The sequence below is a fragment of the Lycorma delicatula genome, chromosome 10, assembly GCF_047948215.1.
Source record: "Lycorma delicatula isolate Av1 chromosome 10, ASM4794821v1, whole genome shotgun sequence".
Classification (NCBI taxonomy): Eukaryota; Metazoa; Arthropoda; class Insecta; order Hemiptera; family Fulgoridae; genus Lycorma; species Lycorma delicatula.
The window spans coordinates 54,821,051-54,836,900 of NC_134464.1; the positions used below are offsets into that span (position 1 = coordinate 54,821,051).

General features: G+C 30.9%; 1 non-coding gene across 1 annotated transcript; it reads right to left on the reverse strand.

Moving 5' to 3' along the window:
* Positions 1-3,869: 3,869 nt before the first annotated feature.
* TRNAH-GUG (transfer RNA histidin (anticodon GUG)) lies at positions 3,870-3,941 on the reverse strand. The gene has a single exon. It is a non-coding gene; the product is annotated as a tRNA-His (tRNA).
* Between the last annotated feature and the right edge of the window lie 11,909 nt (positions 3,942-15,850).

A 15,850-nucleotide genomic window follows, 5' to 3' on the forward strand; every position in this document is an offset into this window, starting at 1 on the left:
GAAATTAACTATAATAAGGAAGAAAAATTGTTGTCTAACAAAATAAATAATCATTGTCGGTAGACAAAAGACAAGAATTGTGGATAGAGGTGTTTTAGATGAGATAAAATTAAACTGTTGCCAAAGAGGAGTGAGATTTCTTCGACTAGAGTTCTGATAAATACGCGGATACATCCGTACATATACGGTTATCTTCTAAGACGAATGTAGTAAATTAGAATTTATTATAGTGCGGTCGCTTTGACCAGTTTCTATTCTATGTTCTTTTGCTAGTTCGAACTAAGTTAAGCTAGCGACACTAAACGGCTCGCAAGTCTGACAGCTGTTATTACTACTTACCGCTGCGGATATTGTTTTTTTTTTTAAATATTCAATTTACTTCCTTTGATCGGTTTAACCTTCGAGAAAATAATTAATTAAGAGCTTAAGAGTTTAAATGAATAGAAAGGTTTCATTATAACATTCTTTTTTGATTTCTCTTCGTTTAACTTATAAAAGATAGTTACAAGAACATACAGCATAGTGCAGAAGAAGCGAAGGAAAGATGTATATTTTAGAAGTAAAATAACCTTTAATTTTGTAAATAATCGTTCGAATTGAAAATACAAGCAAATTGTCGGCTTAAGACGTTTGCCTTTTTTTTGTATAAATATTACCGTTGAATAAAACTGTTCTTCACGTTTATTAGAGTTTCCGGTGCGGTACCTTTATGCAGAACCTCTGAAAGTACCCTCATTCATTACTACAGGATAAAGCCAGCATATAAGCGTAACAAATGAGGGAATCTTGGACATCAGCGAACGGAAAAGGTTCGGTATATTTCTCATACGTATAAATTATTATATAAAAATAATTACCGCGCTTTGTCTGCGATACGGCCTGTAGTACCATTCTATTGAAAACAAGTATTATTGAGGTAGTGGTGTTCGAGTCGAGGCGGATTGAAAGGTAGAATAATCGTGACTTATTAATCTATTACATAGCGATTGAATGTCTTTCATTTTTCCCTAAAAAAGTAAATGTATTGGCCGATAACGCTTGCTTCGACAGTGCATCAAACACTAAAAAATTTAAAATTACAAACGACAAACCGAAACGGATTAATTAATATAGTTTTTAATAGCGTGTAAACATTTTAAATCGTAATCGTGATCGCATTCAAACGTAGTTGAAAGTTATGAAATGTTTATATATTTTCAAAGCGTGACCTTGTATTTCTTTTCGGCACCAAAAAATAGATAATTATTTGCGAACACCGTGATCAGTCTTGGATTTATTTTTTCACCGAAAACGAAAATTATGCTCATTAGCAGATTTTTAGGTGTGGAACCCGTCAGATTAGTCTAGTGGTGAACGCGTTTTCCCAAATTAGCTGATTTGGAAGTCGAGAGTTCCAGCGTTCAAGTCCTAGTAAAGCCAGTTATTTTTACACGGATTTGAATACTAGATCGTGGATACCAGTGTTCTTTGGTGGTTGGGTTTCAATTAACCACACATCTCAGGAACTGAGAAAGTACCAGACTACACTTCATTTACACTCATACATAATATCTTCATTCATCCTCTGAAGAATTATCTAAACGGTAGTTACCGTAGGCTAAACAGGAAAAAAAGAGAGAGAGAGAGAGAAGGTGTGAGAGGGGGGGGTATCGTGCATAAAGAATTTGTTCCTCCAGGACAAATGTCAACCAAGTGTTGTCTCCTTTTCCTTTTACCATATTCCCTTTCCCCTATTTTACACTTTTCTTTCCCTCGTTTTCCCCTTTTCCTTTCCACTTCCCTCAGTTATCTTTCCTTATTTCCATTTCACCCTTCTTCTTTATCCCTTTCCATTTTTCTTTTTCTTCTTTCCCCTTTCCATTTACTTTTCCCCGTTTTCCCTTTTTTCTTTTTCCATTTTCCCTTTTCTGATTTTTTCCTATTCCCCCTTTTCCAATTTTTCCTTTTCTCCCTTTTTACCCGTGCGTAAATCGGTCCAGCAGGTTTTAGTCTATAGCGGACACACATACCGGAAACACTGAAATGGGATCGTAAAATATTTAATACAGCGTATCTTGCTTATACGTCCAACAGTAGTGCTATTAAAAAAAATCATGTTTTTAACTGTTACAGGTGTAACATCTATACTTATACAATAGTAGGTATATAAAAACACGCGCGTATTCGAAAGCAACGTTGTGAAAAAATTTCAAAGCAATCTGTGAAGAACTCGGAGATTTAGGATTTTGAACAAACGAACACGTTACATTTTTATTCATATAGATTATTCTGTCTGCAGGAATTAAAAATCGATACGGTAAAACGCTAGAAATAAGCGATTGTATTAAAACATTTTTATCTCAAATATATTTACAGAATAGTTTTATGTATTGTAATATAATAAATCGATCGTATTTCAAATACACGACTATTCAATCTTTTTTTAATTGTGTAAAAATATTATATAATTATTGGTAAAAAATTAGTCGAGTAATTTTTTATTTTATTACTCAGTATTTAATTAAGTAGATTCATTTTATTGATTACGTATAACATACTGAGATACCCTTGAAAAAGTGTATCTCAGTAAAGTATAAAAAGTAAAAATATATTTCGTTAAAATGATTTAACGCTTTCATTATTGTGTGCTGTTGTAATATATTATGTATTCTATTTCCTTTTCTTTAGTAAACCTTATTTATCTTTATAAATGTATTAAGAAAGAAATGCTGTGCATTTTAAAAGAGTACATTTGGTATATTACTTTACACGTATAAATTATTCATAGGTTTTAATTAATTTCATATTTAATTTATTTGTGGATAATTAACATTATATATATATATATATATAATGTTAATATACGATTAATTTACTAAAATGTGTTTTGTTCTTTTTGTTTATTTCGAGTTATCTTATTTATAGTTAAATTTTTACGGGCCATACCACTGATTTACTTAAAACGATATTTATAATAGAAAAAAACCGATCGATTATAAAAACAAGGGAGTTTGTCGGGTTAAAAATTTAGATTCTTAACTTAACTGGCATGATAATATATTTTAAACGAATGAACGTATGTTTGTTGATCAAAAACTGTTTAACTGGTTTATAGGTATGTATTCGAATGTATTGTCTAGGCGACAGACGTACGAAGATATCGTCTAGATATACTATCGCACACAAAAAGTGTGTTTCTTTTTATACCCTTTCCTTGATTTATCTTATTTGTTTCTATTAAAATGTTTAAATTTCTATTAAAAAAGACATTTTTATACGGATGTTTTGTGTACATACATTTCCTTAATTCTTATTTATATTTTATATAAATACGAATAAAATGGATTTAATACGAAAAGATACATAACTTATACAGATTAGTATGATATTAAAATGAATCACCCTTTTTAAAACTCAGCTAGAATTTTGGGCCCTCTACGATTTAAATTTTTCGGCTTTTATTTTGTAGAGGATTTTAAAATTAAGATTAACAATGAAACTCCTTTTAATCGGTCTTTTTTTAATCGACTTTCCAAAATAGGAAATTCTCAATCCGATTCATGTATCGTAACTCGTAAACTAAGCAAAAAAAAAAAATTACCTACTCGAAATGGAGGTTTTCATGATGATTTTGGATTTGATCTTGACCCTTATTTAAAGGTTAATGGTATTTTTTCTTCTATGATAGCTTTCCTATATGAGACTCTACTAGCAAATCGACTAAACTTTTGTCTCGATAAATGGGTCAAAAAACTATTTTTCTTTTTAAAGTTTTACCGACCGTTTATCATATGCACCAGTTAAGTTTTTATTTATTAATAAATTAATCTTTATTGTGAATAAAAATATTAAAAACGTATGTACAAATAAAAAAAAAAAAAATATTAGCCTGCCGTGACCAGGATTCGAACCTGGGTTATCGCGGCCACAACGCGAGGTCCTAACCACTAGACTATCACGGCTTATATTTAACTGGATTATTAAAGAAGGTATATGAGCAAGAAGAAAAGAAGTGGAGCACGGAGAAGTCGTCACGGAATGGTACTCCTGTACACGAGAATTGCTGGTATGTACTATATAATCTATATATATAATAAGACATTTTATCTAAAAATATTATTTTCATTAATCTGTTGGGTTAACAAATCTCCTACGTAAATTTATAAATTAAATTCATTATGCTTCAATTAGAATTCTCTAAGCTTCCTCAGGTGACAATACATATTCATATATACATCATACAGAATTCCTTTGCATACTAAGGAATAAACTATCTACCCAGCCTAGATAACAATATTTTATTCCCACCCTCATTATAATAGATCCCCTTACTCACATATAACTCATCTTATCTTTATATAATTATATGTATCTCTTTTAAATTAAACTAACATATATGTTGCTTAACCCAGCTATGTCCGTTCTACAATTGACAGCGTTTGCATTTTTCTTGATGCATATCAATTCTAGAGTAGTCCTTTTATGTGTATTTTGTTCTTTGTTTCATATTTTGGTACTGTTGAAATCAAACGAGTGATTATGTTCTATTTTATGTTTTGTGAGCACTGTCACTTCCCTTTTTTCGTATTTATGGGCTTCTATTTTTTTTTAAAGGTATTGAGATTTGTCCAATGTACACAACATTACAATCTTTACACGGAATACCTGTGTACTACCTTGGTTTGTTGATTTTTTTTCTATCGTCAATTTTAATTTGGAAAACATACTATTCAGATTGCTGTAATTTTTACGGGCTATTGCGAAATCCTTTTGCAGCAAATTTTTAATTTTTCAGACAGATCTGCGACATATGCAGATAATTTTCTTGTAATGCAACATAATTTTCACTCTTATTATTTTTATTAGAGTGGTTAGCTGATATATCATTATAGTGTTTAAAAAATGTATTTTTAAATATTTTATTTATGATATTTTCCGGATAATTATTATTTATTAATAAATCTTTTGCTTTTTTATCTATGCTGGTCTATCTTCGGGGTTTGTAAATTTTATTACTCTGCAAGATTCTAGACTACTGATTTTATATATATTTACACACACTAAAGTTCCCCGTCGCGGATTTGCCCGCGGTCGGTTCACGTGATATTTTGTTAATAGAAAACTTATTTATTTATAAATAAAAGCTATTTAATCAAAAATATTGCTTTTACAATCTCCTGATAAAAAGGTGAGTAAAATCTTTTATTCAAATTATAGATGGAATATACGATAAACAACGAATTTTTATCCTACGCTTAAATACCGTACTGCTTCGAATGTAAGACGCATCTTTTTTACAGAATTAAGGTCAAAATGTCAGGTGCGTCTAAAATTCATGGTACGTCTTCAATTGGAGGTCTAATGCGCACTTGACATAAACGCATAGTTTAATTCTATCCAATCAAGAGGAAAATAAACTTAAAATAAATTACATTTAAGTTAATATTCATTTATATATATATATATATATATATATATATATATATATATATATACTAAAGTTTCCCGTCACAGATTCTCCCGCGATATTAATGCAGTTCACGTGATATTTTTTTTTTATAGCAACATCTATTTATTTATTAATAAAAGCTATTTAATCAAGAAAATTGTTTTCTACGATTTCATTAAATTCTAATAAAAGGTTAAGTAAAAATGTTATTAAAAGTATAGATGGTATATATAAGATAAACAACGAATTGTTGCCCATCGCTTTTGAATCCGCTGTTGACATCATAATTAAGTAATTAGTTATCATTCTGGAATTTGTGCATGTGCTCTATGCATGATGAAAACGTTCTTTCACGTTTCCTGTCTGGTCTCCATTCGATGATAAACAGGCGTATGGTATACTACTGTAGTCGTAAATCGGTCCATTTTTTCGGCTCCGTTCTACCTAATTGTGGTGTTTTTCTAACCATTTCATCATCGTGGAAAAGCGTTTCACTTCGATCCAGACTTTAAACGCAAAGTTATTTTACGTGCTGAACAGATCGGAAATAGTCCTGCCGATGAACAGTTTTCGATAAACGAAGCAAACTTGCATCGGTGGCGCGGTATGAAACAGAAATTATTTGCGCGTAAACGAACGAAGAAATCTTTTTCGGAACCAAATCACGGAAAATATCCGGAAATCGATTCTGCTGTTTTGGCTTATTTCAAGGAGCTTCGAACAAAAGGTTTTCCAGTGACAAGAAATGGATTGATGTTAAAGGCCGGGGAAATTACCAGGAATAATGGTCTTCAATTTAAAGCTACCTGCGAATGGTATGAGAAATTCATGAAAAGGCAATGTCTGTCATTGCTTCACAGAACGTCAATTTTTTTTTTTTGTTTATTACAGAAACAGTACTGTCTAAGTCAAATTGGTAATGCTGATGAAGTTGTTGAGTTCTTTGATTACACCATTGGTGAGAAAAGACAAAAGCAAGTAACGGTAAAAACAACTTGTTATGAGAAATAAAGAGTTACTGTTATGTTGACTACTGGCGATGTAAATAAATTATCGCCGTATGTAATTCTGAACAGGAAAACTGCACCATAAAAAAAGGTTCTGTGACGGTGTAATTGTTCGAGCTTAACAGAATGCCTGAATAACGAGCAAAATAATCCAAGATAGGTTAGGATACGTACGGGAACGTAGATCGGGTGGACTTCTAAAACGAAACAGTACTGTTGGGTGCTTTTCGTAGTCATTTGTCTGACAACATTAAAACAAAACCGACAAACGGAAAAGGGTGATTTAGTTGTAATTCTTGGTGGTATGACGAGTCTATTACAACCACTGGATGTTGAGGTTAATAAATCTATTGAACATCATGTTCGTGCACAATATAATCAGTGATTGTCTGAAAACGATCATCCCCTTACACCGAGAGGAAAAGTGAAACAGGCGTAAGTAGCTGCGATTGAAAATGGATTTCGAAAGCTTGAAATGATTTTCCATCAGAAGTAATTAAAAAATCATCCTTTAAGTGTTGCTTGTCGAATGCATCGGATCGTTCTGAAGATGATATTCTTTGGGAACACAGTGACGCAAACGAATCCGACTCAGATAATATTGACAACGAGAAAAATATTAGTGGTGAAAAATTACTGTGATTAGTGATAAAATATCGTACTTACAAAGCCAAATACGTACGTTGTAAATTACATTTAAGGTACTATAATACAAAATATAGAGTTACGTGTTTTACTGCGTAGTAGAATAATTTAATAAATTGTTGTAATTAATTTTTCAAAACAGGATGAACTTAACGAAAAATACTGATTACTGAAGTACTTTTACTAGTACTTTTACTGAAGTACTTAATATTACTTACCGTAATTTATAACAAATAAATTATACAGTATTTTAATATTTCTATTGGACATTTTTATTTTTTCACTTGAAATTATCTACTAAATTTAGGGTGCGTCTTAAATTCGATGGTGTCTTGAGTTCGAAAAACTACGGTATATATATGGCCCTGATAAGGGCCTATTTACAATGCAGCACTGAAAAGTGCTATTTGAGATATTCTTATTTCAGGACTTCATTCGCAGTTTTTTTATGGTGCTACAATGAATAAGCTAAGCTTCTTTTTTTCGCGTAACTGTGTATTTCGCTCATCTTTTTCTAGATCTTGTCTTTATAATAGATGACTCTTTTTATAATAAAAATTAAAGCCTACTCAATTTATAAAAATCTCAGCGTGTTGAAATTTCTTCACAGTAATAGTTCTGTCAGTGCAGGACCCGAAACGATAAGTGATCTAAGAATGTGGGTTTCTAAACAATCTGCCTTCACCTTAGAAATATTAATTATGACTGATTACCGTACTTCGTACGGGCAAAGGTATATTTTTCTCAGTTCTTAGCGCTACTCGTCAAACACCACTAGCAGGTGACTGCACGTCGTTACTGATTAAAAAAAAAATGTTTTAATAACTTTTACATTTTTTGGTTAAGTAACCAGAGGCAGATGCAGCCAGTCGCGTCGCACAAAGAGCAACAGTGGCTGTGTTGGCAGAGCAACCGCGCCGTATACCGTCGCACCCCCTTAGAAAATCGAAATTAAAAAAAAACCCGAAAATGGTTTTTAGATATTTACCTGAAGAGTATTTGCAAGCCCTAATCTAATGAAAAGCCCCTTTCAAGATTGAATTTAAAAAAATTTAAATTGTTTTCTAGATATTCACATGAACATTACACGTGCCAAAAATAAAGTTGATATCTTCATCTGTTAGCGAGTAATTAAAAAATTAGTAAATTCTATTGTTACTAAATTTTAACCCTTTCAATTTAAAATTTCAAAAATTCCTTTGCTAGTGTGTACTTACCCCAAAAAAACATATATATATATATATATATATATATATATATATATATATATATATAATTTTTCATCAATTTAACTTCATTAGTTTTTGCTGGGCGCTGATGAATCTATCAATCTGGACAAGTTGCTTTATAGGTACAGAGATATAAATATATATATATATACGTACGCGATCGACAAAACTTTGGGCACCGTGCTCCTTTGTAGATGTTGACTTTTAAAGCTCCCTTTTGTACAAAAAAAAAACATAAAAAAGTTTATAGAAACTTCCTGTACGTACGTATATGTACTGATCTGTGTTTTATTTAATAATTTCGGACTGGAAAATCTGCCAGAAGCAAAGACAGGAAATTTGCGCAACCGTAATAGGACTTTTTCTATTTTTCAAGCTTGCGATAGAAATGTTTTTTACGGTAAAACGTCCATCAGTTACAACTTTGTGGGATGTAAGCGTATTTTAATGCCAGATTTTGAACGACTTTGATAAGATAAACATAAAAGTATATAATTTTTATTAGGTTTTAAAAATTAAATTAGGTTTTAAAACAATTTTTTTTATTTGATTTAAGAAGCTTGGCGATCGTATGATATGTATGAGGAAGGATGTAGAAGGATATTTATTGCTATTCCATGTTTTTTATAAAAAAGCAAAAGATGCATTTCTATTATTTTTTAAGTAATTTAGAAAAAAACCGGTTTAACTGATGTGCACTAAACAATCAACCATTAATCATTGACCATTAACTATTAATTATTTAATTTAAAGAAGATTTTAATAATATTATAATGATTTATTGATGCAATAATTAAATTATTTATTTTATCACTCATTTCGTGAATAAAATTAATTTTATATCGGTGTACGTTTAAGGATCTTTCGTGTGTACGTGGGCCTGTTTTAATCGCTTTTATATTTTTTTAAACGATTCTATGCGTGATTTATGTTGAAATGAACTATAATAGTTTGAAAAATGTACACCTGCATTCCACTTTCACGGACAGTAGCCGGAATAAGTAAAAAATGTTTCCAATTTATTATTTCTTTTTTATACGTATAAACAGGCTAAGAAATACATTGATATAAAGCTTCTTTGCTTTTAAAAGCCTATTCGAGTAACTTTATTTTGCCGCAGTAAAGCCGGCACTGAGTAAGGTTTTTACAGAGTTCTAATGGGGTTGTAGAAATTTGTCTTGAGCACATTAAGGGGTGGATTCCGCCTACTTTCGAGTGTAAATGCTAAAGGGGGAGGAGTCGTTGTCGATAACTCACCCTTCCCTCTTCACCTTTTGGAAGTAAAACCCCGGTATAATAATGCCATCCTGTTTATTTATAAGCACTCGGTTAGTTCCTGCTTTCTCTTTATTTAGTTAAGCCTTAACATCGAATACTCTACGACGGTCCGAACGACGTACGCATTACGATCTCGGATATAATTAGCACGATATAGGACCGTGTAGACGTAACGCGTGTCGGTATCACCGTTATGGAAAGCGGCCAACTACGGGAAAGTTTTGGTAATCGAGTTTCCCCACTTAACGCTTTTCTGTCGGGGTGATAATATTACTGCTACTGGATGTTAAGAAGGGTACCGGATAAAGTTGAAACGGTAGTAAAAGAACTTTTGCGAATAAGGATTATAGCTGCACTCTAATTTTGCAGACCTATTTTGTTCTCTCTAAATCGATAATAAACCGTATGTATACGTCTTGATTAGCGTCATCGTGACCGCTTTGCTCTACTATACGCTTAGTTTTTGGTCGTTTTCATAATAATATTTTGCGCAATATTTGCTGATGTATTTTGTGTAACATTTTTTTTTTTATTTTTGTCGCATTCGACTCCGTCGATAAATTTAATTTAATTTTAGTCTACGTTAATATTTTAATTGTAACAATTTCTACCGTCGTAAATCCTCAATTATTTGTTTTTAAACGACTTAAAAACAAAAAGGAGAACAACATCCGTTCTCAATTCGGCTAGTAAGTAACGCAATTCCATTATAACAGATATATTCAGGAACAATGTGTGAAAAACTTAAAGTTTAAAATATTTGAGGAAAATAACTTAGTAATTTTTATCGAAGTTTAGGTTTCTCGTCTTTTATGTTGTATTTAAATGGCTTTATTCCACACGGGCTGAATTGTTTGTAAACCTATCCGTTTTAAATAAAAATAAATTAAAACAATTTTAAAAATCCATCTAAAATGAAAGAAAAGTAATGCGCTTCGGTTTTCATTCTTGAATCTGTCATCAAAGGTTTTTCTGTCTTCCAAAACTCCCGTTTTTTACTTAATCGATTCTGCACACCTTAATATATAATCCGCTTCTACTTGATTTCCGAATGAGAAATTTTGAATGCATTTTCTCTTACTCGACACACAATCTTATATTTTTGAGAGCCCACCTTTACTCCTAAAACACACGATCTCACGATCGTGAACACGAGTTCACACGATCTCTTTTTTAACTAGCATATCCTACCATACTAAAGTGCATTTGTATGTGGGTCTGTGTGCATGTCCATCCCCCTCAGCTTAGCACCGGAATATACCGATCACTAACGGAAAATCCCGATTTGTTAATACATGTCTCGTGGTGGTCAGTTGTGTACTTGGTACATTATTATATATCGATAGTCGCGCGCGCGCGCACACACACACACACACACACACACACACACACACACACACACACACACACACACACACACACACACACACACACACACACACACACACATATATATATATATATATACATATATATATACATATATATATATATATATATATATATATATATATATATATATATATATATATATATATATATATATAATATATATATTTTTATTTATTTATGTGATTGTTTTTCTCCACAAAATAATGAATTATAACCAAAAGGTAAGCACCGTAACGTACTTATCACAAGCGGAAAATCCCGGTTTATTAGTTTCAATTTATAGAGTTAAGTATCTAATTTACCTTTCGTTATATCAATTTTCATCTTCAAAAAAAAATATATTCTTACACAAAACAAATCAATTTTGACACCTAATAATCGCATTCCGAGACGCCGCCCTCCCGTACAACCTGCTCGAAGGTTGTGCCTACACGGCACGCCTCTGCAGCCAGTTAGATCTAAACCTATATTTCACTACCGAGATGATATATAAAAAATTTGAATTTTTTTGTTTTTTCTGATTTCTCGACAACTTAATGAAAAGTGGCTTGTTTCTTAGCCATTAATAAAAGCTTCGTCAAACTGATGATAGTAAAGTCATGAACGAAAAATTGAATGATTAATAATAATTTTATTTCGATGTTGAAAGCGACAAGAAATTAAAACCATTTTTCGTGTAGGTGAAAGCAATTTTTCTTCATTTTTTTTATTTTCTTGCAAAAAATATATTAAAAAAAAAATGGGACCCTGATCGGATGCTTGATCTGGTACTGTTTAAGAAAAAAAATTGTTATGAAATATATTTAAATAAATAAAACAATAAAGTTTAACTGAAAATTAACTTAAAGAAAAAAAAACTCATTAGTCAATGGTACTGTCTTAATGCCACTTCTATTTATCAAGATTAATTCATATACGTTGGGATAAAAAATACAAAAAAGATTGTTACGTTTTTTAAATTTCGGAAGCCCCCAACCAAGCGGGCTATCTTAATAACACTAATGTTGTTTTTGATATCAATTATAAATCTATGCAATAAAAATAATTTCAAAAATTTTTCGATTTTTTTAGAGTGCCCGAATCAAGGAGTAAATTTATTTGTCTAATATGCTCCAAAATTAGTTTCAGGTAAATAAAATCGAAAATAAAAAAAGTTGTTTTGTTTTTTATATTTTTTATTTTTTATTTATTTGGATCGTCCGCATTAAATGAGGCTATTTTAGCAATTTTAACGTTTATAAAAAAATAACTTTTAAATCTCAAAGTTTTCAAATTACAAATATATTTTTTTTTGTTTTGGGGGCTCGCTTACTCTTAATTTTAATTTATTTAAAATTATTTTAAAGAAAGTTCCTTGTAATTGGTAATACTAAATTAAAATATCTTTCAGAACTTTAATACTTAGAAAAAAAAAATAGTAATTTAGACTGCTAAAAAACACAATTGAACAAATTTCTTTTCAATTTTATCAAATTTTTGAGTTCCCAAATCAAGGAGTATTATTTAATGTCTTCATTATGCTCCAAAATTAGTATTACGTAAATTAAAGCTGAAAACACAATTTTCTTCTTTTTTTTTAAATCGGGGTCACCGAATTAAGAGGACTATTTTAATGACTGTAATGTGCTTTAAAATTAATATTAAATCAATTAAAATCGAAATACTAATCTCTTTTGGGGTTTTTTAAAAACTGGGCCCCATTAAAAGGGGATTTTTTGAAACTTCAATGCTTACAAAAAATTTTAGGCATTGATAATTCAGAATTAACAAAAAAAAAAAGTTTTTGGATTTTTATGCCCCAACATATCCAGTTACCTGATTGGGTAAAATTAATATTAAAAAATGTGTCCTCAAAGAAACAATATAAAAAAAAAATTGTTCAGAAATAATAAATAAATAAAAATAAAAAGATACGGCAATAATTTTAAATAAATTCAAATGTGATTTTTTGGGAAGGGGAAGAAAGTTTTTTCCAGTTTTTTTTTTTAAATGTACTAATCATTTGGGTATAATGAAATATCAATTCAATCACATTTTAAAAGCAATGGATATTATATACGAGCTTTTAAACTTTTAACAAATTCAAAAAACGATTTTTTGTTGCCACAGATTATAGGAATGGAACGGGGAAAAATCTTTTATTGTCCTTTAAAGGACCGCTGATGTAGAAAATATTCATGTAAAAATATTCCAATAACTCCTTTTCTGAAGCAATGAAGCAAGAAATAGAATAAAAATCAAGTCTTTTTTGGGGGTGAATATTAAAAAAAAAAAAAAAAATGGACGATTTGTTACCCTGTAAAAGAGCATATTAACTTTTTTTTTGATAATATGATCCAGTAAAATTTTTTAATTTTATTTTGGTCAAACCCCCCCCCCCCAATTTTCCAATTTTTGTAAAAGTTAATACAATAAATCCCCCTGAGGACGGTATTTTTCTATAAGTTTGAAGAAAACTGGTTGACTGATTTATTAAGTTTGAAACAAGCCAACACATGTGTACATAAAAAACTTTATATAAAAACCGTTTTTGGTTTAAGGATAACGTTAAAAAACATTTTGCGATTCAAATATAAAAAATTATAATCTTTTTTTATGACATCTTTTTTCCTTAAAAATGTTCCTTTGAGGGACAAATCATAAAAAAAACCCCAAATTTTTTTTTTTTTGAAATCGATTACTTTCCCTTTAGCTATATTAGCCGGAAAAGTAAAAATAGACCAGGATATCAAAGTCTACTGCCCTTATGGTTTGGATTCGCATTCAAAATCTTTGAAGAAAAGTATCCCTGTTAAAAAAAGGAAAGGCGGTGATCGATCATCCCCGATTTTTGCTGGGATGTTCTAATCGCCCCAAAATTCTGGAAATAAAATCTTACGTACAACGGAACAATACTTAGAAAAACGAAATGACAGAAAGTACTTGAATGTATAAAAAAAGTACTGTTCGTAATTAATAATAATAATAATAATAATAATAATAATATTATTATTATTAATAATATCAATAATAATAAGAAAAAAAACAAATATACAGCTATGTCGAACAATACAGGCTATGTGTGTACATTTTCCTCTGTTTATTGTAGGAATTTCTTATTTGAGTTAACGCAAATGATGTGGGTTTTGCTCGTATATTAAATTTACCAGATAAAAACCCATTGTCAACCAAGCATTAAATTAAATCTGGTTGTTTTTAATACAGTTTCACATACATTTAAAAATTTGAATGAAATGAAATAAACAATATTATTCGGCTAACGTAATGAAATATTTCAAATGGAATATTACGCTTGATTAGAGAAACTCACATTTTTTTAAATACCTTTTAACCATTTTAGTAGTACGTAGGTATAAACACTCGTATTAACTGACGTATTAACAATTCTGATATTATTTTAATTTAATATTATATAATATATTATTTATATATTATATAATCTACGCAGATCTATATATATATATATATATATATAGATCTGCGTGGCAGAGTTATAGTGTCCGTCTTTCGTCTGAAAGGTTCTGGATCCGAATCCTACCAGGCATGGCAGGATATTACTTCTACTTTCTTGTAGACAATGCTTCAACATTTTTTCTACCTACAGTGTAATAATAATTAATACAGTTTCAATTATTATTATAATAATACAGTATGATAATCTTAGCTGGATCCGGAGTCTCCTTGCTGAGGGTAAGAGGCAGGTACATAAAAAAGATCTGACATCCTATCAGAGGCATTTCAGACCAGAATCCCGGTGAGAGAGATCCTCTGGGAACCCTTATTTGAAGCACAAGATATAGACAAGACCGAAACCCGGCCTTCTGCAAGAGGATAAAGGTTGCAGCATTGCTGAATCCGGGGTCTCCTCGCTGAGGGTTACAGGCTGGCACAATAAAAAATATAACACAACCGGCGGGCCAACCTGCCTTGCCGAGCTGGTAGGCCCGTTAGAATTTAATGACACTCCCCTGAGCTAAGTTATAATTAGCTGGGCATCCGGCTCACGGGAGAGGAAAGAAAAAAAAAGAAAAGTATAATAAACATTCTGTCTAAAGGTTTATCGAGGTTAAATCCAAATCGATGTGTAAAATACGAAACAGAGATTGCCAAGTAGTAAAGGAAAGTCGGATGAACCCAAAACATATTAGTATCAGAGTTGCGAATAGAAAACTTTTGTTATATAATGGCTTTCAGATGCCAGGAATGTAAAAAAAGGACTGTAAAAAGGAGGGGAAATGCCCGATAAAGTAGCCACCGTGAGAAAGACACTGAAAATGATTTCAACGGAGACGCTATAGTACGATCCAAACCCAGAGCTCTAAACAATTTAAACAAGAATAAAGCTGCTGGAATTAATGATTACATACATATTCAATACCTGTTTGAGAAAATTAGAACTGAATATGCTATAAGTTCCATTACGTAAAACTTAATGAGATTTTAAAAGCGATGCGATTTTCACCACACAAAACTTTATTTTCACATATATCTGTTAGTGGAAGAAGATGGAGGAACTATCTACAGTCATTTTATCGTTTCAAGTTAAATTACTAGCGATAATTTACAGATGAATTGAACAAATAATAGCAATGATAAGAGGTTCAAGTTATCTTGCGTACCGCTTGACTTCATCGAATACGACCGGTTAATCTTTGAAATAAGACTTATAAAGAATAATACCACTCGGGAGACAGTAAACTTTGAGAAGAACTTGATAATGTAGGAGTTTAATAAAATTTTAAACATTTTTAAATAAACTGGACTGTACTGTAAGAAAGAACTGTACAAGAAGCTCTGTGATAAGAACAGAAGGAAAAGAAAAGGAAAAGTGAGAAAGAAGATGAAATTTATCTGCATTCATTCTCAACTAG